The sequence below is a fragment of the Rhincodon typus genome, chromosome 5 (assembly GCF_021869965.1).
Source record: "Rhincodon typus isolate 14 chromosome 5, sRhiTyp1.1, whole genome shotgun sequence".
Lineage (NCBI taxonomy): Eukaryota > Metazoa > Chordata > Chondrichthyes > Orectolobiformes > Rhincodontidae > Rhincodon > Rhincodon typus.
The window spans coordinates 102,471,091-102,499,043 of NC_063336.1; positions in this window are offsets into that span (position 1 = coordinate 102,471,091).

Here is a 27,953-nt window from a genome sequence, read left to right on the forward strand (position 1 = left end):
GAAAGCAACACCAAGGCTGTCAGCTACTGTGGCAGGGAGAGCACTGATAATCCAGGTTTACAGTGATGGAGAAGGAACGAATAATAAAATACTGGCTCAAACCTTACCTGTAAAATGGCATTTATATTATATGAGGCTAATTGTCTGGTGTTTACGTGCATGTCTGTATGGGAAATAAACAGAGGAAATATGTAAAGACTGGGTGCTGTTCACCCTCAGCTTGGGAAGGGCCCATGCTTTGACCTTCCCTACTCCATCCATGCCTTTATAAACAAAAATATCTCAAATATCAATTAAAATTTGGCACTGCTGTATACCTCTCCTCTCTTTTTTAAATTTTTAATCTTTTTTAAAGTTTTATTATTGTCACGTGTACGGAGATACAGTGAAAGGTGTTGTTTTGCATACCATCCAGGCAAATCATACCTTACATAAGTACATCAAGGTAATAGAACAGAATGTAGAAAAGCTGCAGAGAAGGTGCACAGAAAGATCAACTTTAGTATATGAGAGGTTTGTTCAAAAGTCTGATAACAGGGAAGAAGCTGTTCTTTAATCTGTTAGTACTTGTTTTCAAACTTTTGTACCTTCTGCCCCTCTAAGTCAGTGCTTCCTTAAACAGTTTGAGCACCTTACAGTTGACTTTCAGAGCCTTATATATGTTTGTGTGATAAGACAACTCGAGGAGTAGCAATATATACTTTTGTCTTTGATATGTTAAAATTTCTTAACTCTCTTTGAAAACAGACCATGTGAATATTTGATGCCACAAGACTTTTGTTTATTCTTTCATGGGACCCAGGCATCACTGGCAATGCCAGGATTTGTTTCCCATTTGTAACTGTCCTTTGAACTGAATGGTTTGCTAGAAGAGTCAACCACACTGCTGTGGTCTGGAGTCACATGTAGGCCAGACCAGGTAAGGACAGCAGATTTCCTTCCTTAAAGGACATTAGTGAACCAGATGGGTTTTTAAAACATCAATGATAGTTGTCAAGGTCACCATTACTGAAACCAGTGTTATTTTCCAGATTTATTAATTAAATTCAAATTTTACCAGCTGTCATTTGAACCTGTGACCTGAAACCATTACTGTGGGCCTTTGGATTACCGACTCAGTGATGTTCCCACACCCTTTGATATGAACATTATGTAGCTTTATTTGCATCAGATGAGCATATGGAATAATGTTATAATTGAATCTGCACAGATTGACTTTAGACAGTGTAAAGCAATGAAAATGTTCTGCGTAAATGGGTCATCTTACTTGACTTAAAGCAATTTTTCCATTCCATTTATATTGTGCTCTTCATCTGTCTCTCTCTCATTTTAAGGAGTCTGAATCCAGTTTTTGCTGTTAGTCAAACCAACAACATCATCTCTAGAGTGGAATCCACTAATCTTATTGCTAATGACACTATTTACATTGGAATGAATAGAGTTGTCACAGCAGCAACGAGTGCACAATCCCTGGAATGTTGAACTGTTTTCTAATGTCTGCAGCACCTTGAATCACATGCCCTATCTTAAAGCAGACTTGAAAGCCCTCTCTCTCAGTGAAATGTAATTGAGAGCATAACTCAATAGAAGGCATAAAACACACCTCAAATGTACCAGTTGTCTCCTCAAATAGAAGTCGTTATTTGCAATTTCTTAGACTCCCTTGTGTTAATTACCATCTTGGTGTGCAGGTAAAGAGGTGCTGCTTGTATACTATAAATGGGTGTAAGGTGACAAATGTCACCAACCTCTATTTTGTGTGTGTGTGTGTGTGTGTGTGTGTGTGTGTGTGTGTGTGTGTGTGTGTGTGTGTTGTGGGGGGTGGGGTCCTTTACCTGGAAGTGGACAGCCACCCGTTTATTAAATTAGAAGAGTCTTATTGAGTAAATAATATGAGATCTATTGCATTACCGCAACTATTTACAGAGTATATGGAAAGGATCAACATTACCACAGAGATTGTCCGGACTGGCCTCATGTCTGTTTACTACCGGATTCTTCTTTACTTTAATTCCCAATGACACCACCACTGTGACTGGCGCATGCAGTCAAATACTAACCCTTTCAGATCCTGTCAGAACCATACACAGTAATCAGCCAACCTGCTTCACTTCAATATGTGTCACATCCACTCCATTCACCACCGATGCTCAGTAGCAGCAGTGTTTACTATCCAAAAGATGCACTGCAGAAATTTACCAAAGATCCTGAGACAGCACCTTCCAAATCCAAGGCCACATTTATCTAGGAAGACAAAGGCAGAAGATACATGGGATAAACTTCACCTGCAGGTTCCCTTCCAAGCCATTCGCCATCCCGACTTAAGATAGATTTTATTGTCATGTGTAATCAGTGTATAAAGTTGCTATTCTCTGGTGCAATCTTAGAACACAAAAGATAGGATTGAAAACCGAAGCAGAAATAAAAGAAACAGCCCAAAGAAAAGGAAATGTCCAGATCATTCCCCTGCCTCCGCCATGAGTCCTCGCCATCAGAAAAACAAAGCAACAAAGTCCACCCCTCAGGTGCCCCAAGTCCCCCCGACGCTGATGCTGGTCTGCTCCTTATCCTGCACTGGATGGTTCACATTTTAACCCCTACTCTTTGGCCATTGTTTGACCTTGACTGCAGGAACCTTGTTAGAGTGGAGACATGAAAGTCAAGTTTGTTTGCATACTGTTTCCACACCTTCCCAACTGTTTCTCAAATAGTGTGGAATTTCCAAATGTGATGGTATCATGTGACAAGGTCATGAGGGTGTGTGGTTGTAATGACTTCTGGCACTGGCCACCCTAAAAATAAGAGTTGGGAAGTTCACAATTTTCCAGTCCTTTTGATTTTCACCTGGCAATGTGATCCCCACAAATCCGTGTTTTCCCAATTGCTGAGCTATTAGGAGTGACCAAACATACACTCGGAACTTCATGGTGTAGAGCTGGATGAACACAGCAGGCCAGGCAGCATCAGAGGACCAGGAAAGCTGACATTTCGGGTCTGGACCCTTCTCCTCTGATGCTGCTTGGCCTGCTGTGTTCATCCAGCTCTACACCTTGTTATCTCAGATTCTCCAGCACCGGCAGCTCCTACTATCTCGGAACTTCATGTTTCTTCAGCAAGTAATACCCATACCTACAAAACTTTATTTACGATGGAAATCAATGTTTGTACTTTCATTTTATTTTCGAAAATTAAGATTTTTCACAGAACCCATTGGAGAATTGTGACTGTAGGGTTAATTCAGCAAATCCTTCTCCTACAGAGACATCGAGAAAATTGTGACCCTGAATCACCAGCTAATCAGCCTGTTCAACGCTATTGCAGCAAAAACAAATCTTGGATCTGTTAGACATCTGAGTTCCCAGTATTTAAAATGAGGAAAGGAGAATACGGAAGTGGGGGGCGGTGGTGGTGGGTGCTTGCCAAGGATAGGGAGCTTGAAATCTTGGATCTGGAGCTCCAGCCAACTTGAACCACTGGACCTCATTATTGTTACTTTAATGGTTCCATTTTCCACTCTCACACAGTCAGCCAAATTGACATGTTAGAATCATTGAAACCTTACAAATTGGAAGCAGGCCATTTGGCCCATTGAGTACATACCGACCCTCCGAAGAACATCCCATCCAGACTTGCGGCCTACCCCATCCCTGAAACCACGCTTTTGCCATAGCTAATCCACCTAGCCTGCACATTCTTGGACATGATGGGGCAATTTAGCACGGCCAAGCCACCTAACCCATACATCTTTGGATTGTGGGAGGAAACAGGAGCGCCCGGAGGAAACCCATGCAGGCATGGGGAGAATGTGCAACGGACAGTCACTCAATCGTGGAATCAAACCCTGGTCCCTGGTGTTGTGGGGCAGCAGTGCTAACCACTGGGTCACATGTTGACCAGGTGTGGACGCCTGTGATAGTAGTTCTTCAGCAATTGTGAATGAAGAGTTCTCAGTGGAACGTGTATCAAAGGCTGGAAAATGAAAGGGATGAAAAGATTGATTGAGCAAAGTTGATGGAAGTGGGGACAAGGGTGTCAGCAGATGATAGGGCAGGGACCTCGAGATCAGGAGTTGCCAGGAAACATCAATAGATTGGAACAGCAAAGATAGGTCATGGAGAGAGGGGAACACTTCTGCCCCTTCTGGCCCCCATGCAATCACTTAAAAAAAAATTGCCTCCTTCAGCTGGTGGCTCTGTTCTCTAACTAGCTGTTGGTTTTCCTGGGAAAGGTGTCCAACAACCATTACATTTAAATCAGAAATGAGCACAGAGATTGCTGGAGAAATTCAGCAGGTCTAGCAGCATCTGTAGAAAAAGAAAGAGAGTTAACATTTTAAAACAAAAAAAAACCAAAGAACTGCAGATGCTGGAAATCAGAAACAAAATCAGAAACTGATGGAAAAGCTCATCAGATCTGGCAGTATCTGTGAAGAGAAAGCAGAGTTAACATTTCGGGTCCAGTGACCCTTCTTCAGAACTGGTTGTTTAACCTTTTGAAACTGACCTGACTCTTCTTCAGAACTGAATGGTGCTGGAAAATAGTTTTTTAATATTTTTGACAGGGACAAAGAAGAGCAAGACAGCAAATGGCATAGAGGCCCAGTGTAAAAGACAAAGGGGTTTACAAGAGAGCAAAAAAAAGTTTAACTCAGACTCCCAATAGGGTTGGGTAAATTGATCTGATATAATAGTATCAGCTTCTCCAAGGTGTGATGTAGATGTGCCACATAACCCACTGTCATAAAAATGGGAGGAGTCACATGCATATTGGGTTGGGTTTGCTGTTTCACAATTTTAGATTTTAACTCATGGCCCATTGTTACCCCTGATAAGAGTCATAGAGTCATATAGCATGGAAACAGACTCTTCAGTCCAACACATCCGTGCCAACCTGGTTTCCTAAACTGAACTAGTTCCATTTGCTTGCAATTTGCCCATATCCCTCTAAACCTTTCCTATCCAGGTACCGGTCCAAATGTCTTTTAAATGTTGTAATTGTACTTATGTCTACCACTTCCTCTGGCAGTCCATTTCATACATGCACCACTCTCTGTGTGAAAAAGTTGTCCCTCAGGTCCCTTTTAAATCTTTCTTCTCTCACCTAAGCCCTTTCATTTCAGGTGCTCCTACCCTGAGGAAAAGACCTTGTCTATTCACCCTGTCCATGCCCTTCATGATTTTATAAATCTGAGGTTACCCCTCAGCCTCTGACACTCCAGTCTTCCCAGTCTTTCCAGCCTCTCCTTATAACTCAAGCCCTCTGGTCCCGGAAAGATCCCTGTAAATAATTTTTGGACCCTTTCCATTTTGATAACAACCTTCCTATAGCAGTGTGGAATGAAATATATGGAAAAATGGAGTATATTTTAAGGCAAAGAGACTGAGGAATAAGTCAAATAAGCTGACAGCACAGAGAGGCATGTGGGAATACGCTATTGTAGCTGTGACTGAGACTCAGCTGAGAGATGGGCGGATTGGTAGCTCAGCGTTCCTGGATATTATGTATTCAGTCAAGTTAGAAATGGGGCTTGAAGAGGATTGAGGGTTGCAATAAATTCCTACATACATATTTCAGATGTATTCTGAACATTGGAAAAAAAATTACATATCAAGCACACATAGAGTCATACAGCATGGAAACAGACCCTTTGTTCCAACCAGTTCACGCCAACCATTTTCCCAAACTAAACTAGTTCCACTTGCCTGTGTTTGGTTGTCATTGTCTGTTGTACTCTCAGGAATCTAAAGCCCTCCACCTCTCCAGTCAAGCTTTCATCCACTCTATCCTTGTATTCCTATAACATACCACTTCACAACACTGGGAGTAACATGGACACTACTACCTTTCATATGCAGTTAACCTACACATTTAAGTAAATTCCAAAATTGCATAATTTAATTTTATATTTTGTCTGCTTAATAAAAAATATTTGTTCCCATTGCTAAAGAGAGGTGTCAAATAGAGTTACCACCCAGTACAAGTCAAAGGAAACTCTCAGCTGGTATAGAACATCTGGGTCAAAAACATACATTAGGCGTGGAATCTTCATCCAAATTTAACACAGCCTGTTTTATAGAATAACTGGCTGGATAATTTCTAAAATGTAAGCCATACATTTAAAGTTTTATTTGCAAGAAATACAATTGGATCTTTTTTGATGTCTTTCTGGTTGCCATCATAGCCTTCAATTGGACGCAATGAATCTCATAATGAATCTTTTGCTGTGGTAGAGTCATTCATTGCTATAGATTAAAAATTCTCATGCTTACCTTAATAAAACTGGAAGAAATAGGAGCAGAAGTAGGCCATTTGGCCCCTCGAGCCTACTTTGCTCTGACTTTCCTCATGTCCACTTTCCTGCCTTTTCCCCATAGCCCTTGATTCCCTGACTGATCAAGAATCTATCTCAGCCTTAAATGTACACAAGGACTCTACCCCAACAGCTTTCTCTGGCAAGGAATTCCAAAGACTCACGACCCTCTGAAAGAAGAAGTTCCTCCTCATCTTAGTCTTAAATTGATGCCCCTTTATTCTGACACTATACCCTCTGGTCTGAGACCCTCCCATAAGGGGAAACATCCTTTCAGCATTTACCCTGTCAAGTCTTTTAAGAATCCTATATGCTTCAATGAGATCATCTCTCATTCTTCTAAATTCCTGTGAGTAGAGTCCCAACCCTTTGAATATAAGACAATCCCTCCATACCAGGGAATATCTGAATGAATCTTCTCTGAACTGCCTCCAATGAAAAGACATCTTTCCTTAGATAAAGGGGCCAAATCTTCTCAGAATACTCCAGATGTGGTCTCACCAGCATCTTGTTCAGTTTCCCTACCCTTATACACTAATCCCCTTGAAATAAGGGCCAACATTCCATTAGCCTTCTTGATTACCTGCTGTACCAGTGTGCTAGCTTTCTGTGTTTCATGCACAAGTACCCCCCAGTCCCTTTGTGTTGTAGTTTTCTGCAGTTTCTCTCCCTTTAAACAACATTCTGTTCTTTTGTTCTCCATAATGTAGATCAAGGTATGTTGACTGAGGATTCACATTCCTGGGATGTGGACCCACATTCTTGGGATGAAGGCTTGTTAAGCAGGAATGTGGGTTTGAGTGTTGGAGCTAACGTTATAGCCTTAAGACAACCTGCTCAATCTAACCAATCCTTGTCTATTACCATATGGGAGTTTTTGAATAAGGCGGGAACTTACATCTTCTAACGTAATGGAGAAGGTTCCAGCAGTCTATTGTAATGGAATTTTCGACAATGTATATGGGGGACTTTAATATGAGGCAATTTTAAAATAACCGCCAACATTAAAAACCCAAGAACATTCTTGTGTTTAATGCTCAAATAATTTCTATTGGTTGCTGGAATGAAATTTTCCCCATTTTTTATACTCTGTACAACAATGACTCCCAGATCACTGGATGAGTCCATATTAGTTCCAAGCATCATGACAGAATATTTTGCTGCTCCCAAGCCATTTAAATTTTATAATATCAGCCCCATTAGGTTGAGTGTGATAGTTTAATATTAATTTTTTTTTAATACCAAATTATTGGCCATTTTGTGCCGTTCTGCTGTACCCATTCGGAATTAGATTAATAGTGGCTGAATTTATTTAAAATGTGATCTGAACAATCGCAACTAGAAAGAAGTATTCAGCGGAACATTCCCTGCTCCCAAAAGACATGGGCCTTTATGAGAAATTTGGCAAAATTGGGTGAGGTGTCCAATGAGGGCCTTGCTGACATTGAGATCAAAAGTCCCATTTTCCAACCAAGTGTTGAATGGTGAAATGAGATTTTTGCTGAAGAGTGATGAGGGGCCAATTTGCATGGATTATCGCCCATTATCATCCTCTAATTTCACCTTATTTATATGCTGTTTCCCATTCTCTACAAAACTCAGAGAGAAAGTAGATGCTGAGAATGCCTGATGTGAAAGTCTGAGGAGGTATCTGGTGATTTCAGCTCACTGTTTGCTCCTTTGGATTTCCAACGGGCACCAACATCTCAGGGCACACTTTGTGGGCAGCAGTTGCTAAACGCCACTTCCACAGACATTGACATCTGCCTCACTCCCATTATCGTGGCCCATCTCTGAGCCATTTACTGTTCAAATCTGCACTTCAGTGCTGCATTTTGGAATGCACTGGCATCTTTCACTGTAATGCTGCTGCCAGGGCACTTTGCGCACAGCAACGGGCACACAGCTCATGATGTGCACCAGGCTGAATCTCAGGACTGTTTACCCACTTTCCTACCCCTCACCAAATTTAGCGTGCACAGCATCCCTGCCTTGCCTTGCCTTTTGCTGTACCTTAAAAGCTCACAGTACTTCTGCCTCGCCTTGCTGTTTAGTGCAGATACAAAGCCGGGCAGCTTGTCATTGTTGTCAGCGGGCATCAGTTAAGGAGCCGTACAGCACTGTGCTGTCTCAGTAACACACCTACAGCATGCACCAGCAACAGTGCATCAAGCACAGTGCATGTGCTTCAACAAAATGACAATGCACCAAAATTAACAGGGTGTAGCCCTCAGTCAGTCAAGGGGCCCTCATACAGTCAGTCATAAGCAGCATCTGTGATCAGTGCAGGGACGTGGGCACAGTCGGTTATACACTTGGGGCTATCTCACTACAGTCTGGGGAGTGTGCCGCAGTCAATTCTGCATGTCCAAGAGTGGTAGGGGATGAGCAGTAATTCAGTTGGGGAGCTGCTCTAAGATCAGTCAGGGGTCAGCTTAGTCTTCATTCAGGGCTATCGATCCAAGTTGGCCTTGGTAGTGGCGGTGATGGTTGTGGTGAGTGGGTTATCCTTGGTCAGTCCTAGGTATCAGCTCAGATCAAGTCAAGAGGTGTTATCCAGGGACATTGCTCTGGTGGGAAAGTGGGGGCCGTACACTGAGAATTGGAGGCAGCAATCTGCGATGAAGGAGGTCAAGGATCGAGAAAGGGGGAAATTTAACAAAGAAGGGGTGTAGGCAGTAGTGATTGCAAGGACACAGGATTATTGGGTCATTAGTGGTCACCACCACTGTAGCCTCGTCAGGGTAGTGTGCATCATGATGGTGAGCAAGATGAAACTCTAGTTTTGGACCTCAGGGTGTAAGGATGAGAGGTGAAAGATTTAAAAGGGACCTGAGGGGCAACTTTTTCATGCAGAGGATGGTGCACGTATGGAACAAACTGGCAGAGGATGTGGTGGAGGTGGGTACAATTACAACATTTAATAGGCATCTGGATGGGTACATGTTTGAAAGGGTTTAGAAGGATATGGGCCAAATGTTGGCAAATGGGACTAGATCGGTTTAGGATATCTTGTTGGCGCAGATGAGTTGGACCAAAGGGTATGATTCTGTGCTGTAAAACTCTATGAAAATGACTGTGTGAGAGCTGGGTGCAGTGATCATTCATTGACTGAAAATTTGTTGTTGCTTGGAAGGCAAACAGCCTGTTTTCACTCTAAGAGGCAAATACAGCTTCTCTTTGTTTGTTTTTTCTTAGCTTTTGCTGCTGTTGAATAAAAGTGACTGGTTGCAAGTGTTAAAAACTTTTCTGAATGTGACGGACCCGCATTGAGCAATAATAAGATTTTGGGAACGATTGGGAGTGAATTAGACAGGAATGTAACAGGGTACATGGCTAAGGACAGGTAAAACGTATGGCTAATGCTTAAACAGCGAGTGGTAGAAGGGGCTGGCATTGGATGAGTGGGACAAATGGGTGAGGTACCTAATTAATGAGGCAAATTTGGAACAATCGCCTGAGAAAATATGCAGGGCTTCGCAGAGCCAAACCTCATGAAACTCAATGGAAATCACATTTAGCTGATTTCTAGTAAGGTTGAGCTCTTTATCTCCTTCAGTCTGGTTTGGATTCAAATCCAAATTCCAACATATAAAAGCTGTGCTGTACCTCTCTGTCACCCAGTACTCCTAGAACTTTTTTAATTTTAAATGTCACGAAGCAACGCACAACTAAATCCAACAAAACATCAGGGTCCCAAGAACTTAGTTTTTAAAATAAAATTCCTGAGTTTTTTAAAGTGTTAACGTGTTGTTTAACTGGACAGGAATGCTTGTGGGTAACTCTTTGCCTAATTATAGTTATTAACAGAGAAGTGTTGGGGTATGAAATGGGAATCGCCTGCCATTGCAGCAGTAAATTGTGGGCCCCGCTCTGTACAACTGCGCAGCTGTTGAGAGCCTCATTCTTGTGAGAGTGATTCCTCTTTAAATAATCAGTGCCAGCTTAAGGCCTTGCCAATTCCTCTTCGAGATGGACCTTTTCTGTCTTTAATAACGCTTCTGGCTTATTGTTTTATTCTCTCTGCCCAAGTTCCTAAGATAAAAGCATTTTCGTGTTATTAAAAATGCTTGTGCTCAAGTGACCCAGTCGCTTGGTAGCTAAGGTGCTTCTTCACATGTTGCCTGCAGTTGTGAATTCAAGTTCTGGCTGCTTTTGTTTCCAACCTGCTAACCATATGTGTATGAGTTTCATCATTTTACAGCTGGACTGCTGAATGGGTTTTTCCAATGTGATATCAACTGACAGCTGGTGTGTCTCACTGCACGCAAACATATCTGCTAAACAACTCATCAGCAGTGTATCCTCGATAATGGATGCCATGAAAGTGTCTGGCATTCTGCTGTCTGTCCTACCCACTTAAGGTGGTAGATAAAGAAAGTAAAATGGCTATTGAAATAAAGGGGGTTTGGAGCTGAGTTATAATTCGGTTTAATATTTGATAGTTCAGCAGATTGATACCAATTGTTAGACATATAAATTACTAAGACAGGCTATAATTTGCCTATAATTTGTATTCCCTTGAGTACAAAGGATGGAAAGCAGATTTGATGAAAGTATTTATATTGTTAAAAGGATTTGACAGTGTACTTATGGAGAAACTATATCAAGAATGTATAGCCTTAAATTCAGAGCTATGCCTTTTAGTAGGGAAATCCAGAAGCCCTTTTCCATATACAGGTTAGTAGAAGCCTTCTTTTCCCCGAAAAGTCTATCAATTGTCGGAAAAGCTCATCTCGTTCACTAATGTCCTTTAAGGAAGGAACTTGCCATCCTTACTGGGTCTGGCCCACATGTGACTCCAGACCCATAGCAACATGGTTGACTCTTAACTGCCCCCTGGGGATGATGGGCAATAAATGCTAGCCTAGCCAGCAATGTCTTCATACTATGAATGAATAAAAAAAATTGGAACTTTCAAGACTTAGATTGATAGATTATTTTTGTTTGGTGAGGGTTTTCAAGAAATGTGGGGTGAAGCTGGGTAAATGGAGTTGAGGTACAAATCAGATTCATCGAATAGCACAGCAGTTTTGAGGGGCTGAATGGTCCACTCTGATTCCTAATATTTCTATAAATTTGGCTCACTTTATTGCAATCCCTATTAAACTGTTCAGTAGCATAGCTGATGCAAGATAATATCAGCGCAGATGGAAAAAAAAACACAGCCACACTGAAGGAGTTAACTGATAACTAATACTTTTGGTAGGGTTTGATTGTTTGCAGTTAGTATCTTTTTAGTTGATGAAAAATTGCAATAAGGATAATCTGGAGATCAGAATTGATATATGATATGAATTTAATTAGTCAAAGTGTGCTGCAAAATTACACATTAGATGACATTCAAATATAATGCTTGAGCTAGAGTGCCAAAACCTTTCTTCTAATATTTCCACCAACCGCAGGCAAATGCCAAAATGTTAGAACACTCATGATAACAATAACAGTGACTTCTATGCTATGACTAATTCTCAAAGGCAAGAGGGAGAGAAAAGAAGATTGTGGGAAATTCTCACACTGGAACAACTGTATCTAATTCTAAAGTTATTACGTAAAACCCATTAGTGCCACTTGGATTTACATATATTTCCAACACTGTCCATGAGAAGACAGATTATCTGTATCACATGCTTTGCTGGAAGAATGGCTCACAAAGAAGTCCTGCTCAACCGTATGTGCCCTCCCCCATCTCACCCTTGAAAACAGCTGGCTGACTCAACAGTAAAGCACACAGTGTCTTTAAGAGCCTTTATTGGCCTTATGGTTTTCACAGCCAAGTTAGAATAAAATACAATCCACTTCCTGTATTCGGGATACAAGTAGCTTGTAGATGTTTTGAAACCTTGTGCATTCTGCAAATGTTAGCTACTTAATAAAAGTTACGTTTGTTTTTCACCTGCAAACTGTTTTCTACTAAGCTGGCTTGGACTGGGGGGTGTTGGGAAGTGCTGGTGGTGCGGACGGCACTTGTTTTAAACCTCACTAGGCAGTGCTGCAGATATACATGTATAATTGATCTTAATGGGCAAATATGATGAGCATAAGCCTCCGGGCAAATGAGAGTAAGGTTTAGGGAGTGAAAATATTAAGTGAATGGAAGGACTTGTATAACAACTATCTGAACATCTACTCTAATGTGCTAACTCATAAGATCTAGCAGCAGGAGTAGACATTTCAGACCTTCAGGCCTGCTCTGTCATTTAATATGATAATGGCTGAACTCATCATGGCTTCAACTTAATTTCCCTGCCTGCTCCTTATAATCCTCTAACCCAATCTTAATTAAAAATCTATCTATCTCCTCCTTAAATTTATTCAGTGTCCCAGCATCCACTGCAATCTAGGGCAGTGGATTCAACAGATTCATGATGCTATGAGAGAAGTAATTCCTTCTCATCTCCGTTTTAAATCTGCTATCCCATAGTCTAAACTCACTCAACACCAATATGTGACATAGGATTTCTTAGCTCAACATTCAGTAAACTAGTTTGCATAGTGTTACATATGAATCTAGAGCAGCCTTCTCCATCATTATACATTTTTTTTTCTTAAGAAGATTCATTGATTTACCAAATCTGTCTTTACTGGCCTGATTCAAAATGTAGTGCATTGCTTTTTGAATTTCGAACTGCACACAAATAGACTTCATTCTGTTGACAGTATCTGTTCCAGGTTCTAATTGCTCGGATTTTAATAAATATTCTTCAAAAATAACAGATTCTAAACCATTTCAAGTCTTTAAAAACCTCCTTTTTAAATGAGGCCCACACAGCCAGAATGGTGAGACCATTCCCCCGATTGTTACATTGAAGTAATGTGTGATTTGGACCAGACCATTTAGTCTTTAAGAGAAGAATTTGTGCTTTGAAGAAGGAATGAGGACTAAAGGTCCCATTTGATTTATTCTAGAAATTCCAATTTGCTCATTGCCTGCAGTATAGTTCATGGTGTTGAGGATTTTAATAAATTGCATTTCATTCCCTGTCTTGGGAATAAGAAAAATAGAATCATCACTGATACAAACTACAATGCACATTGTTTTGTAGTTCTGAACAATTAGCATTATATATCAAATAAGAAGAGATGCTTAATGTCAGCAGTGTACAAAACAATTCAATAAACCAGGGACTGGGTGGTACAGCTAGAAAGCTATCCTTTGACCCCTAGCACCTGGCTTTGAATCCAGCCGTGACAGATGGGATGAAAGTCTCCCCCCACGCTCCCCCCTCCCCCCCTCCTCCCCACCCCGACCATAATGCATGCTAAGGGCCTTAAGTGTTGTGAATATTGACAGCTTCAAACTAATTCCCAGAGGACGACTCTGCACTGCAGAAACACTCTCATATCTACTATAACAGGAACTCGTCCATCAAACATGCACAGCCTGTTCACAGGGACAAAGCAGCTTGGGTAATGGAAAAGTCATGACGCTGAAGTAAAAGTTAATGTTTAGGCAATAAAATGCTCTTGACTCATCACTTTTGATCTATCAGAAGAGATTATTAACAATGAAGAAGTGGAACTCACCTATTTTGTGATGCTGTGTAAGTGTCAATTTCTCCCTGCTCCATTCTGTCTACACAAATTACATCCTGCTTTACTCTGCCTTATACTACACACTGCTCCACTTTATTGCCAACAAGCTACTCTCTGCTACACTCTGCCTCAACAAACTACTCTCTGCTAAACTCGCCTCAACAAACTACTCTCTGCTTTACTCTGCGTCAACAAACTACTCCCTGCTCCACCTTGTCTCAACAAACTACCCTCTGCTGCATTTTGTCACAACAAATTACTCCCTTTTCCCCACTCTGTCTCAAAACCTGACTCACTGTTCCACTTTATTGCAACAAACTACTCCTTGCTCCACCCTGTTTCAATAAATTACTCCCTGCTCCACTTTGTCTCTACAAATTTCTTCCTACTCCATCTTCTCTCAATAAGTTACTCCATGCTCTACTCAACAAACAACTTCCAGAATCAGAGAAGTATTATGGCACGAAAGGATGCCAGTTCATCCACCTTGTCTATACTTACTCTCCAAATGATCATCATGATTTAGTATCATTCCCTTGCCTTTTCCCTCTATCCTTACACATTCTTTCTGTCCAAATAATCATCCAATGCCTCTTGAATGCCTTAACTGAACTTGCCTCCACCACATTTACAGGCAGCGAATTCCATACCCAAACTACTCATTGTGTGGAAAAGCTTTTATGCTGACAAAACATTTACTCTGTTTGCCAATCACTTTAAATCTGTGCCATCTCATTCTCGATACTTTCACGAGTGGGAACAGTTTCTCCCTGTCTGCTCTATCCAGATCACTCACGATTTTGACAACTTCTATTAGATCTCCTCTTAGCTTTCTTTTCTCCAAGAAGAATAGCCCTAACCTCTTCAAACTATCCTCATTGTTGACAGTTCTCATCCCAGGAATCAATCTTGTAAATCTTTCCAACCCTCTCTCCAATTTGTTCACGTCCTTTCTGTGTGTTGGATCCAGAAGTGCATGCAATACTGTGCCTGGAGTTTTCAATAATTTAGTCCCTAGGTGAGATCCTGCAATTACTTACAGTTTCAGGCAGGATATCTCAAATTGTTACACTCCACTGTGAACAAGAATGAATTGGCTTTCCTACTTCATTCACCCAGCTTTTCAGTTGGATACTTCCCTTGTGGATAGTTTTCTCCCAGACAAGTGAATTCATGTTTTAAAAAGGAACAATTTAACTTGGCTTTCTTGATTCAAGAAAAAACTACAAAATGGAAAAAGAAATAGAATCACAGCATGCAGCCACACAAATAAAATCGAGAAGTGTGTCTATACAAACTGATTGTAAAAAATTCTTTAGGTGGGGGAGAGTAAAAATGAGTGAAGAGAAATGTAGGTCCTATGTCTTACTGGAAAACAAGAGGTGGCAGACCAATTGATTGCATATTTTGATTCTGTCTTCACAAAGGATGACATAAATAAGGTTCCAAAAATGTTGGGAATGCATGGCCTAGTGAAAGGGAGAATTAGCAGGAAAAAGGTATCGGGCAATAGGATTAAAAGCCAATAAATCTGCAGGGCCTGATAATCTTTATCCTAGTGTACCTAAGGAAGAGGCCCTAGAAATAGTGGATGCATTGGTGGTCATCTTCCAATATTCTTTTGTCTCTGGAATAATTCCTACAGATTGAAGTGTAGCCAATGTAATCCTACTATTTAAAAAGGGAACTATCAAGGATTTTATATCATTGCTCTGAGAAAACAATATTAGACGCAGACATAATCAGCATAGATTTACAAAAGGGAAATCATGCTTGACAAATGTACTGAAATGTTTTGAGGATGTAACTAGTAGAGATGATAAGGAGGAGACAGTGGATGTAGTTTGCTTGAACTTTCAGAACATTTTTGATAAGGTTTCATGTAAGAGATTTGTATGTAAAATTAAAACATCATGGGATTGAGGGGTAGTGTACTGATATGGATAGAGAACGGGTTCAAAGACAAAAACAAAGAATAATAATAAATGAGCCTTTTTCTAAGTGGCAGACAGTGACTCATGAGATACCTCAGGGATCAATGCTAGGATCTCAGGTATTGATAACATATATTTAATGATTTAGATGAGGGAATTAAATGTACCATCTCCAAGTTTGTAGATGACACAAAGCTAGGCGTAAGGGTGAACTGTGCTATATGCAGAGATAGTTCAGTGTGATTTGGGTGAGTGTGCAAATGCATGGCAGATGAAGTATAATGTGGATAAATGTGAGATTATCCACTTTGGTGGCAAAATCAGGAAGGCAGATTATATCTGAACGGCGATAGCTTGGGAAAGGGGGAAGTGCAAAGAGACTTGGGTGGCCTCGCCAACTGAATGTAAACATGAGCAGGCAATTGGTATATTGGCCTTCAAAGCAAGAGGATTTCAGTACAGGAACAGGGATCTCTTGCTGCAATTATATGGTGAAGCTAAAGTCTCCATTATCCCAGAGCAACACAAGTTTGTTCTCTCATGGAGAGAGACAACTGGTAGTGAATTAAACCTGAAGGTCACATTGGCTCAGGTGAGGGAAGAGGTTGAGAAGGCAGGACCTCAATGGTAACCACATTTGAGGAGGGTGGGGGTGTGGGCAAATTGAGCCCATGCTGTTGACATCACTCTGTATTTCAAAACAGCTGTCCAGCCAACTGAGCTAACTGACCCCCAAAGGTAGAGTTGCCATAGTTTCAGGGGACTATTGGACTCTTTCTTTCATAAAAAAGAGATGACTGGTGCTGAGTTTAACTTTAAGTTCACCGCGTCTCTGGCAAGGGGGCAATGTTGAGAAGGATTTACATGGTTTCCTCAGCCAGTGCACAAGGCCTTGGTGAGGCCACACCTGGAATATTGTATGCAGTTTTGGTCTTTGTATCTGAGAAATGATGTTCTGGCTATGGACATAATGCAACAAAGACTTACCAGGCTGATCCTGGAATAGCAGGACTGATGAAGAGACACTGGATTGGTTAAGACTTTATTCACTGGAGGTTTGAAGAATGAGTGGACCTTATAGGAGCCTTTAAAATTCTAACAAGGATGAGACAGGGTAGATGGAGGAAGGATGTTCTTGATGACTGGCAAGTTCAGAATCAGGGGTCACAGCTTAAAGAAACAGTGTAGGGCATTCAAGATTGGGATGAGGAGAAATTTCTTCCCCCAGAGAATAATGAACTTGTGGAATTCTCTGGCAGAGAAAGCAGTTGAGGCCATAACATTGAATGTTTACAAGAAGGATTTATATATAGTTCTTAGGACTAAAGAGATCAAAAGGTATGTGGAGAAAACAGGAACAGAGAACTAAGTTGGATGATATGCTATGATTGTATTGAGTAATGGGGCAGACTCGAAGGGCTGAGCATACTCTGCTCCTTCTTAAGATAATTCGATGTTGTTGTGGAGGAAGCAAAATTTGGGAGAACGTTGGTTCTGTTTCATCTTTATGACGGGTCTAACAAGTCTCTTGTATAAATTCAGCATAACCTCCTTGCTCTTAGACCTTATATCCTTATTAATAAAGCCCAGGAAACAGTATGCCATATTAGTTGCTCTCTGTATCTATCCTGCCACCCACATATATACACTCAGATCACTCTGCTCTTGCACTATCTTAAGAATTATGTCATTATTTCTTATTGTCTGTCCATGTTTCTCCTATCAAAATGCATCATCCACGTCACTCAGCTCTGCGCTACCTCAAAAATCTTCTCCCTGCTATACTTTGTGTCAACGAATTACTCCCAGCTCTAAATGACTTTCGCAACATGCCTCAACTGCAGGTTCGAATGACCAATCATCTGCTAAAAAAAGGTAAATGTTTTCCATTACCCACACTGACCAATCTTCTGAGTCAGCCTATCAATTGAAGCTCAAGTGCTAAAGTGTGGGCAGTTGTAGACTATAATGGCTGTGTATTTAATAATGGATGTAATATATTTAGTTCATGTTACATGAAGTCAGTTTGCTGCCAATTTTTATTCATGTGCTAACTTGTACATTATGAATTCATTTGAGAACAGCAGTTTTGGGCTGGCCCCGGGTGTGTTGCAGTTATTTTGAATTTACCAGAAATGGTAATCTTTCTAATATTTTCCTTATTTTTAAATGTGTTTTTTGATTGCCAAAATTATAAAATGAGGCGGCCTTGCAGTGAATCATATTTTTAGTCACATCTGCACATTCAGAACAGCAACTACAGAAAAAAAAATGACAGAAATAGGTTTGCAAGTTGATTTTCCTGATTTAGAACCTTGTCAGATAGGAGTACAGGCCACAGAACAGGCTCCATATAAGACAGTAAAACGCAGGAGCACAAGGAGGCCATTTAGCCCATTGAGCTTGCTCTGCCATTCAATGACATCCTGACTGATCTAATCCTCAAAATGCATGTTCCTGCTTTTTCTCCATAACCTTCAATTGCTTACTGCTTGAAATCTGCCTATCTCAGCCTTGAATATACTTACCAACTCAGACTCGACATCTTCTGAAGTAAAGAATTCCACAGATTCACTAGCCACTGAGGGAAGAAATGCCTGCTCATCTAGGTGTTAAGTGTGCGACACCTTATTCTGGTATTAAGCCCTCTGGTCCAATATTCCCTTAGAGGGGAAACGCCTTTCCGTATTTAATCTGTCAAATTCCTTACTTATTGTAGCGTCAAACTCATTTGTATTTCTGTTCAGCAAAAATTATCCTGTAAACATTCATTGATTAGAACATGGCTTGCAAGCAGAAATATAATATTTGCAGATCTATAATTGATTAACTGTTTTTCGAGTTAATTTGCACTTTGCTTTTCTTTGCATCTTCCTTTCTTTCTTCCTGATTTTCCTCCAGACTTTTCCTCCAGACTCTGTCCCTTATTTCTCAATCCAGGTTCTGAAAATTTGTTTTCTTGCTGTCTCAGTGCTTGTCTGACTTAGAGGCTTTTGCACACATTTTAGCTCCCTTTCTCTCTGCAACCTATTTCCCCCATCTTAAATATTATTTTTATAAAACATCTTTAACACTATTTGAAAATAATCAGAATGGGCATCATCTGGTGGTCTGCACATCATTAATCCCTAAAATAAAATGTTAAATATTTTAGTTTCTTCCTGGTTGTGAAACTTGCTGTGTGCAATTAGCTGTAGTGCTTCCCTCTTCTTCGTATTACAACAGTATGTACACTTAAGAGTACTTAATCGGCTATGAAGCAACATGGGGTATCATGTGGTGAAGAAAAGAATTATATAAATGTATACACCCTTCCTTCTCCTGGGGCCCAGCTCTATCCAAATTACTGTCTTAAATTCTGCTGTGGGAGGGTGAATCCATTTTTAAAATTCATTTATGGTCTTTGGTGTTTCCAGAAAGCATTTATTGCCCATCTCTGAATTCACCTGAGATTATACAACCTAGCCCTTTTAATCCGCCGCATTGTATTAGAAACCAAAAGAGAAAGATGGTCGTTGGAAATCCATTCCCTGATGGGGCTTCAAATGCAAAGCCCCTGGGGGAGCCTGATGTCTGGGCCCTTGGGCATGAAATAGAAATAGAACTCTAACAGCTACTGTTTCCAGAAGGGTTTGGCACAATGAAATTGGCCATTAGATACCAATAAACATCAGCTAGTCTGGCTCCATTCCTGAAGGACAATTTGCAATCAGAATAAGGGCACTGGGCTTTCCAGAATGCTCAGGCTCTTGCAGTCTGTTTGCCCATTTCAGATCCACCAACCTCATGGTAAGGACTAAGGCCTGCCTCTTTGGGACTTCCTTACTAATTGGTTCCTGCCTTGAATTGTGGAGAGGCAAATGAGACAGTCGGGCTATTATGACACCTCATTTAAACTAAATTTGTTTATTACCATTTGTTTCTGGTACAAACGTTTCACCAACACCTTTGAAAGAAGCTGCTGAAATTCCAGGATACGATAAAAGGTGTGGAGATCTAGCATCATCTGTTTTTGCCGCTTTTTGTACTGCTTTGTGTCTTACAACTGAGTGTCGCTTGGGTGCAAAGCAGATGCAAATCCTCCATGGAATCAATGGCTCATGTTTCTCTGGGAACATTGGAACAGACTTGGCTATTTATGCCCCACAGCCTGTTCCACCATTCAATGAGATCATGGCTATCTGTGATCAAATTTCACCATTGCCCCATATCCCTTTCTTTGGTTAACAAAAATTTAGCAATCTCGGATTTGAAATTTGCAAATGCTCGAGCATCAATCTGTGCCTTCTTCTTCAATAGAAGTAAAAAGGGAAGAAGTAACGTGCGTCAAAGCTGTCAATTATTGGATCGCAGAGTGTTGTGGGAAATGCTGCAATGGTGTGCAAAGCCTGTAATTCTGCATGTCGCTACACAGCATCATCCTCCTGTGTGCCAACTGTTTGCATCATGAAAGATGCAAATGTCCGTTTGTCTTCCAGAAACATCCTTCATTTCACAGCTGGCTCCACGAGATCAGAGCCCTGACTGACTCAGCAGGGTGTGTTACAATGCTGCATCTTAACTCAGCCACAAGCAGCCCTTCTGTTGCCTGCACCTTTGCCTTTTCCACACCCACGAGATGTGACTCACCCTGTGCTTCCTCTTCTCAATCAGTACTATTCTCCAGGGTATGTGCCTGTGACCTAGTTGAGGATACTGCTTACTGATGAGACTGATATCGAGTTGGTCCAGCTTGCTTGTTTTGGAGCGCTGACATTTCTGCAACAAGAAGGTTGGCCAATGTATACAGTTGGGCGTGTGGTGCAGCTTTTATATGATTCTTTTGGTGGCACACCACAATCATTGCTTTGCACCTGCTGAAACAGATTTGTGCACATAATAATGATTATAACTATTCAAATTCTCCTCTAGTGTACTAGTCACCCATCCCGGCACAGAATCCAAACTCATTGCCTCCTTGCTAGTTTCTAAAGATGAGATGTTTGGGTTGCTGAGTCAGCACTCTGTAAATATTCTGCATTCTGTAATTAAGAGGACATCTGTGGTTTAAGGCCTTATACCTAGTTTAGCTGATGAAATGTATATTACCTAGATCCGGTTGGAGACTTACAGGATGGTTGACAGCTCTCTAATTCCATAACAGCGGTGCATGTAAATATGTAACTAAATACTCTCTGTGAAACAAAAAAGTTTAGAAACTAAGCGTGTCTATGCCATTCCTCACTGATTTGCATTCTGTACGAGAGTAGGTTCACACTGTGCTGCCCATCTTGGTAACTAGCAGCTGACCTCAGTTCATCTGTTGCAGTGTATTTTGGGCATTATAGATCCAGTGTAAACTCAGCAACTGCATTTCTTTTGTGCTGCTGAGCACAGAGATCACATGGGTGGAGGCATGTAATGAACTGGGGACTGCCCTGCTCAAAACAAACTCAGGGGTAAACCCCAGACACATCCCCCGGAGAAAGGCAGCATTAAAATCCAAAGCTGAGTGACCCTTCAGTGCTGTTGCAAACTTCCCTCATTAACTTACTACAGAGCAAGCTTCCCAACATTCCCAAAAGCTGCTAATGCATTTGTTACAAAGGAAATTTCACATTATAGAATGGGAATGAGGAATTCATTGGGTAACAAGGATCAGCATTAGAAAAAGAATGAGATGAGGAAAGGCCTTGCAGACAAGCAAACCTAATTTCTTTCATGACCTACTGATCATAGACTGTTGTAACTGCAATCTACAGGGGTAACTTACCACAAGCAAAGTTTTCTGAAGGTAACATTCTAACTTTCTCTCTTGTTAGACATGAGCCATTTGCATCCCATACGTTAATCACCTGTATTAATTCTCATCCTTTTTGATCACGAACCTTTGTTTACAGATGTTCATCTCACTCTTTTTTGAAACAAGAGCTATAGGGAAAGGCTGAATAGGCTGGGGATTTTATCCATGGAACGTGAGAGGCTGAGGGGCATAGAGGTGAATAAAATCATGAGGGGCATGGAAAAGGTGAATCGCCAAGGTCTTTCTCCTAGGGCGGGGGAAGATTTAAAAGGGACCTGAGGGGCAACTTTCTCACGCAGAGGGTGGTGCGTGTACGAAATGAGCTGCCAGAGGAAATGGTGGAGGCTGGTACAATTACAACATTTAACAGGCATCTGGATGGGTACATGAATAGGAAGGGTTTAGAGGATATGGGCCAAATACTGGCAAATGGGTCTAGGTCAGAATGGGGTGTCTGGTTAGTGTGGATGAGTTGGACCGAAGGGTCAGTTTCCATGCTGTATGATTGTCTGACTCTATGACTGTTTCTACACTGTATGACTCTTAGGCTCTATGAGTCAGAAAAGGGCAATTTTGACAGAGTTGGCTTCCTACTGAAGTTTTTCTTATTAACATTTGCCCTCCCATCTCAACCAAATCCATCCATTCTGGGATTTTTGGAATTATCCTCAATATGTCTAAAGTATTCAACTTATGCTTCTTCACCTTGTGTCATTTCTTTATCTCATGTATTTGTAATAATACCAATCTCAGCACTTCAAGGATTGAGCGAAAACCCTTCAAATTCAAGAGATTCTGGTTCAAAAATCATTACTTGCTTCTTTTTCCAAACATAAGCTAATATGGACTGACAATTGACTTATAAACCTCACTTGTAGTTCATTTAATATCCAACAGATCAATCCTCTTTACAAAAATGAAATTACTGCATCTAAAAATGCTTTACAGTCTATCCAATTAATCAATTTTCTTGCTCTTTCCACACAAGCCTGTATATTTTTGACTTTTCAAATATTTATCCAACAGTTTCTCCCATTTCCTTTTTTTTGTTAGTATCTCCTTTGCTGGGGTTAGAGGTCTCATTTGGTATCTCATTTGAGTGACCCTTCAGTTGACTATTTAACCATGAAAAGCTTTAGAGCTGAACACAAACTTGTTCTCACCCAAAATCCACACAGAAACACAACTGTGTGTGCTGAAACTCTTTCCCAGAGCGCATTCTCTGCCAGAGATCATGAGACAGTAAGACAAGGACCTAGGTAGTGTCTCCCACCCATCCTCCTCCTCTAACCAAAAAAAAAGGTTCTGAGCGCTGATTTGGTAAGGCTACTAGTATATTTTTTTTTAATTTGTCTGTTTGGGAATTCAGAACAGTGGGAATGGATGTTAGGACAGTTGTATGCTCCTCCTGTAGAATGTGGGAGGTAAGGGTCACCACTAGTGTCCCCACTGACTTCATCTGCGGGAAGTGCACCCAACTCCAGCTCCTCGGAAACCGTGTTAGGGAACTGGAGCTGGAGCTGGATGAACTTCGGATCATTCGGGAGGCTGAGGGGGTAATTGAGAGGAGTTACGGGGAGGTAGTCACACCTCAGGTACAGGAAAAAAGCAGATGGGTTACAGTCAGGGGACGGAAAGGGAACAGGCAGACAGTGCAGAGATCCCCTGTGGCCATTCCCCTCAAAAACAAGTATACCGTTTTGGATACTGTTGGGGGAGATGACTTACCAGGGGTAAGCCATGGGGTACAGGTGTCTGGCACAGAGTCCGTCCCTGTTGCTCAGAAGGGAAGGGGGGAGAGGAGGAGAGCATTAGTCATTGGGGACTCCATAGTTAGGGGGACAGATAGGAGATTCTGTGGGAACGAGAGAGACTCGCGGTTGGTGTGTTGCCTCCCAGGTGCCAGGGTCCGTGATGTCTCGGATCGTGTTTTCGGGATCCTTAAGGGGGAGGGGGAGCAGCCCCAAGTCGTGGTCCACATAGGCACCAACGACAGGTAGGAAAAGGGATGGGGACGTAAGGCAGAAATTCAAGGAGCTAGGGTGGAAGCTTAGAGCTAGAACAAACAGAGTTGTTATCTCTGGTTTGTTACCCGTGCCACGTGCTAGCGAGGCGAGGAATAGGGAGAGAGAGCAGTTGAACACGTGGCTACAGGGATGGTGCAGGAGGGAGGGATTCAGATACCTGGATAATTGGGGCTCATTCCGGGGTAGGTGGGACCTCTACAAACGGGATGGTCTACACCTGAACCAGAGGGGTATCAATATCCTGGGGGGGAAATTTGCTAATGGTCTTCGGGAGGGTTTAAACTAATTCAACAGGGGGGTGGGATCCTGAATTGTAGCTCCAGTGTACAGGAGGTTGAGAGTAGTGAGGTCATAAATAAGGTTTCAAGGTCGCAGGAGTGTACCGGCAGGCAGGAAGGTGGTTTGAAGTGTGTCTACTTCAATGCCAGGAGCATCCGGAATAAGGTGGGTGAACTTGCAGCATGGGTTGGTACCTGGGACTTCGATGTTGTGGCCATTTCGGAGACATGGATAGAGCAGGGACAGGAATGGTTGTTGCAGGTTCCGGGGTTTAGATGTTTCAGTAAGATCAGGGAAGGTGGTAAAAGAGGGGGAGGTGTGGCATTGTTAGTCAAGGACAGTATTACGGTGGCAGAAAGGACGTTTGATGACAACTCGTCTACTGAGGTAGTATGGGCTGAGGTTAGAACCAGGGAAGGAGAGGTCACCCTGTTGGGAGTTTTCTATAGGCCTCCGAAAAGTTCCAGAGATGTAGAGGAAAAGATTGCAAAGATGATTCTGGATAGGAGCGAAAGTAACAGGGTAGTTGTTATGGGGGACTTTAACTTTCCAAATATTGACTGGAAACGCTATAGTTCGAGTACTTCAGATGGGTCAGTTTTTGTCCAATGTGTGCAGGAGGGTTTCCTGACACAGTATGTAGATAGACCAACAAGAGGCGAGGCCACAGTGGATTTGGTACTGGGTAATGAACCAGGCCAGGTGTTAGATTTGGAGGTAGGAGAGCACTTTGGTGATAGTGACCACAATTCGGTTACATTTACTTTAGTGATGGAAAGGGATCAGTATATAAAGCAGGGCAAGAGTTATAGCTGGGGGAAAGGCAACTATGAGGCGATGAGGCAAGATTTAGGATGCATAGGATGGAGAAGGAAACTGCAGGGGGTGGGCACAATTGAAATGTGGAGCTTGTTCAAGGAACAGCTACTGCGTGTCCTTGAGAAGTATGTACCTGTCAGGCAGGGAGGAAGTGGTTGAGCAAGGGAACCGTGGTTTACTAAAGAAGTTGAATTTCTTGTCAAGAGGAAGAAGGAGGCTTATGTAGAGATGAAGCGTGAAGGCTCAGTGAGGGCACTTGAGAGTTACAAGTTAGCCAGGAAGGACCTAAAGAGAGAGCTAAGAAGAGCCAGGAGGGGACATGAGAAGTCTTTAGCAGGTAGGATCAAGAAAAACCCTAAAGCTTTCCATAGGTATGTCAGGAATAAAAGAATGACGAGAGTAAGATTGGGGCCGGTCAAGGACAGTAGTGGGAAGTTGTGCGTGGAGTCCGAAGAGATAGGAGAGGTGCTAAATGAATATTTTTCGTCAGTATTCACGCAGGAAAAAGACAATGTAGTCGAGGAGAATACTGAGATACAGTCTATTAGACTAGACAGGATTGAGGTTCATAAGGAGGAGGTGTTAGCAATTCTGGAAGGTGTGAAAATAGATAAGTCCCCTGGGCCGGATGGGATTTATCCTAGGATTCTCTGGGAAGCTAGAGAGGAGATTGCAGAGCCTTTGGCTTTGATCTTTATGTCGTCATTGTCTTCAGGAATAGTGCCAGAAGACTGGAGACTAGCAAATGTTGTCCCCTTGTTCAAGAAGGGGAGTAGAGACAACCCTGGTAATTATAGACCAGTGAGCCTTACTTCAGTTGTGCGTAAAGTGTTGGAAAGGATTATAAGAGATAGGATTTATAATCATCTAGAAAGGAATAATTTGATTAGGGATAGTCAACACGGTTTTGTGAAGGGTAGGTCGTGCCTCACAAACCTTATTGAGTTCTTCGAGAAGGTGACCAAACAGGTGGATGAGGGTAAAGCGGTTGATGTGGTGTATTTGGATTTCAGTAAAGCGTTTGATAAGGTTCCCCACGGTAGGCTATTGCAGAAAATACGGAGTCATGGGATTGAGGGTGATTTAGCGGTTTGGATCAGAAATTGGCTAGCTGTAAGAAGACAGAGGGTGGTGGTTGATGGGAAATGTTCATCCTGGAGTTCAGTTACTAGTGGTGTACCTCAAGGATCTGTTTTGGGGCCACTGCTGTTTGTCATTTTTATAAATGACCTGGATGAGGGTGTAGAAGGATGGGTTAGTAAATTTGCGGATGACACCAAAGTCGGTCGAGTTGTGGATAGTGCGGAAGGATGTTGCAGGTTACAGAGGGACATAGATAAGCTGCAGAGCTGGGCTGAGAGGTGGCAAATGGAGTTTAATGCGGAAAAGTGTGAGGTGATTCACTTTGGAAGGAGTAACAGGAATACAGAGTACTGGGCTAATGGTAAGATTCTTGGTAGTGTGGATGAGCAGAAAGATCTCGGTGTCCATGTGCATAGATCACTGAAAGTTGCCACCCAGGTTGATAGCGTTGTTAAGAAGGCGTACAGTATGTTAGGTTTTATTGGTAGAGGGATTGAGTTTCGGAGCCATGAGGTCATGTTGCAGCTGTACAAAACTCTGGTGCGGCCGCACGTGGAGTATTGCGTACAGTTCTGGGCACCGCATTATAGGAAGGATGTGGAAGCATTGGAAAGGGTGCAGAGGAGATTTACCAGGATGTTGCCTGGTATGGAGGGAAGGTCTTATGAGGAAAGGCTGAGGGTTTTGAGGCTGTTTTCGTTAGAGAGAAGAAGGTTAAGAGGTGACTTGATAGAGACATACAAGATGATCAGAGGATTAGATAGGGCGGACAGTGGGAGCCTTTTTCCTCGGATGGTGATGGCTAGCACGAGGGGACATAGCTTTAAGTTGAGGGGTGATAGATATAGGACAGATGTCAGAGGTAGGTTCTTTACTCAGAGAGTAGTAAGGGTGTGGAATGCCCTGCCTGCAAAAATAGTAGACTCGCCCACTTTAAGGGCATTTAAATGGTCATTGGATAAACATATGGATGATAATGGAATAGTTTAGGTTAGATGGGCTTCAGATTGGTTTCACAGGTCGGCGCAACATCGAGGGCCGAAGGGTCTGTCCTGCGCTGTAATGTTCTATGTTCTATGTTCTAAGTTCTAAAGTGTGATCATTCCTCGCTGCAGTGCATTGGGCATTGAAGCAAATTGCACTTCAAACAGGGCGAAACAAACTGACAGACACACAGCCAAGCCCTGGTGTGAACAACAGAATAATCCATTCCACTCACTATGCCATTCCACAGCATGTTAAACCGCCCAACCAGCCCCGCCAACTTCAAGATCAGTTGTGGTCACCATTATTTGAAGTCCCTTGCATGGCTTGTACTTGGTGTTGGATGGGTGCTCACTCCCTTCCACTGCCTTAGCTCCTATTGCAGCTTTTGTGTGTGACCCCTGCCAGTTTTCCTTCTGCACTGGTACAGCCACCTGTGCCCAAGGATCATTCAGTTAACAATGTCCATTTCAAAAGTTTATGACATCCCTTTGTCCCTTCTTTTCTTGCTGCCCGGATTTCATATCTAGAAAGAGCTAGCAGCTTTACCATGAGATGTAGTTTAATGTTGGTTCGGGGGGACCTGATGGTGGACCCCGGAGCTAGGCAGATTTGCCACTAGGGATGGAAATGGGCGGCTGAACACAATCACGCAGTGGCTAGCAATTGATAAGTTAGAGTCACAGGACGAATCCAATCAGGTGTTGGGGTGTGGGCAAGAAAGCAGGAATCCAATGAGTGTCCCTGCCTATCTCCAGACTAACAATGGGCCTATGCTCCTGAATTACTCTGACAATGCTTTGATATCCACTACCACTGGTATTGGGTGCCCCCCCCATCCCCTACCCACAATCCCATTAGTCTCAGGTCATTCTACATCATGATGTAGGGGTTAATGCCAATCTCCCTTTGAGAGGCGCAGCCTTTGCTATCACTGGCACCCTGACACCTGCAGCTCATTTATGTGACTTCTGAAGATTCTGGTACATGGCATCAGCCATCTGTGGCCACTTTCTTGCTGCTGCTCCCCATGTATGTTGGTGTGGCCTACTCAATGGTGTGCCACACATCCTATCACTCCCGCTGTCCCAGTAACGGTGGATGTAGATCCTGGGGGACTCTTCCATTACATCTCTCCTCTCTCCAAGGTTGTGTGGATGAGACATGAGCTGATGATAATCTCTTCATTGGCGGCTGTC